Source organism: Octodon degus, unplaced genomic scaffold (genome assembly GCF_000260255.1).
Source record: "Octodon degus isolate 3935 unplaced genomic scaffold, OctDeg1.0 scaffold00162, whole genome shotgun sequence".
Lineage (NCBI taxonomy): Eukaryota > Metazoa > Chordata > Mammalia > Rodentia > Octodontidae > Octodon > Octodon degus.
In genome coordinates this window covers 849016-850964 of record NW_004524738.1, presented here as the reverse complement: position 1 = coordinate 850964, position 1949 = coordinate 849016, and the positions used below count along the sequence as shown (strand labels likewise).

General features: G+C 46.4%; 1 pseudogene; it reads left to right on the top strand.

Annotated features, from left to right (window-relative positions):
- Positions 1 to 300, top strand: part of LOC101568355 — a 10359-nt pseudogene extending 10059 nt beyond the window's left edge.
- Positions 301 to 1949: the final 1649 nt, after the last annotated feature.

Here is a 1949-nt window from a genome sequence, read left to right as displayed (position 1 = left end):
AGGGCAGGACAGGCCCTTCGCAAGTTTCTCCCGCTGTTTGACCACGTATTGGTTGAAAGGAGCGGAGCCGAAACTGTCAGCAAAGGAGGCATTGTGCTTCCAGAAAAATCTCCAGGCAAAGTGCTGCAGGCAACTGTGGTGGCTGTGGGGTCCGGCTCTGAGGGAAAGGGCGGAGAGACCCCACCAGTTGGTGTGAAAGTCGGAGATAAAGTTCTTCTTCCAGAGTATGGAGGCACCAAAGTAGTTCTAGACGATCCGGGTTATTTCTTGTTTAGAGATGGTGACATTCTTGGAAAATAGACAGAGTGAAGTAAATCATTATTGAAGTGGTGTCACACAGCGCTGTCCGTTCCACTGAGATTCTGCCATCTTTCATCATGTACATAATTTCCATGTCTCTTTTATAATAAAGTGATGATATCTTAAAAAAAATTTTAAAAGTCTTGTATTTATTTATGTATTTGGTACAGGGTCTCCCTACACAGTTCAGATTTTAGTGATCCTCCTGTCTGTCTCCCCAGTCCAAGCTGTGTAGTGAGACCCTGTAACAAATATATAAATAAATAAAAAAATTTTTAAAAATTGTAATCTGAAGGAAAAGTTATTAATTCTCATCAATAAAATTCCAAACTACTTCTTCCAATGCAACCTACAAGGAGAAGAAAAATACAGAGACATATCTGCAGTAGTACAGAGCCAAGGGGTCCTCAGTCCAATCAGAACAACTCAGGTTTTAACAATTTATGGAGGGGCCGGAGAGATGGCTCAGTGGAATAAGTGCTTGCCTGGCAAGCCAAGGACCTGAGTTCAATCCCTGGTTCCACACACACAAAAAATAATTTATGGAGAGGAGAGCGGCTTGGGGTTGAGTGTGAGAACTGCAGGAAGAACGTGAGTGCCGTGAGCTGCGCTAGGCAGGGGACACAACGGCACCTCTGCAGTGTGCAGAGAGAGATGTTCAGGAAGAACACCGGATTCTGGTAACAGGTAGTGTCTAAGTTCGGAGGAATCTGCATAACAGAGTTGAAGACAGAACCTTGCGTTTTGGGTTGGCTGCCTCCGCTCTGATGTTGCCCTTTCCTTGCGTTATCACTGCTTCTTTTTCGAAGCTCCACCCCTGCTGACCGTGCAGTGTCTCTTGGCCTGGCTCTCGCTTAGTAGGAAGGCGCTTTAGATGGGCTGCACCCAGACCTGTTGCTTTGCTTCAACATCAGCACCTCAGCCCGACGCATTTGCTTTGCTTAAAGCCAGTGGAGGGCGTTGAGGCTCTCCCTTGCCAGCTCTGTGTGCATCAGTAAACGGGAATAGGGCAAAGATGAATTAAGATGGCGGCAAATTGTCTTCCTCTGGGGGAGTCATTTCAGTGGTCCTCCACATATATTGCTTAGGTAATGGAGATCCAGTGGGGAAAACAAGTCACACAATAAGGGTGCCTGGAAAGAATAAAGACTTTCTAGGAAATGATGGCTTTAGAGTCTTGGTCACTGACTGGGGGGGACTGAGGTTTTCCTAGGCTTCATTAGGCCTAGTGTTTGTCCTTTGATGAAGCATACAGGCCTGGTCATCTCTTCATTTTGAAGCCAACGGTTGTTTCTCTGGCCACTATTGAGATGTGTTTTGTCTTTGTCCTGGCTCTCCTGAAGGCCTAACCCTATCTGAATGTCTATAATAGCTCTACCTAGCTTAGCTGTCTATAAATATTTCCCCCTCTGAAGAGGTACCCTGAACTGCTGTGAAGGGAGATGGGGTGGTGACCATTCTGGCCTCTTCAGGCTAAAGGGAGTCACTGTAGTTGTGACTGGCAATCAGAGACACCCTCCGGAGAGTTTGTCTAGAAGGCTCTTGATAGTTTGGCGAGGGCTGGGGAGATGGCTCAGTGGAATAAGTGCTTCCCTGGCAAGCACAAGGGCCTGAGTTAAATCCCCGGTTCTACCAAATAAATAAATAAA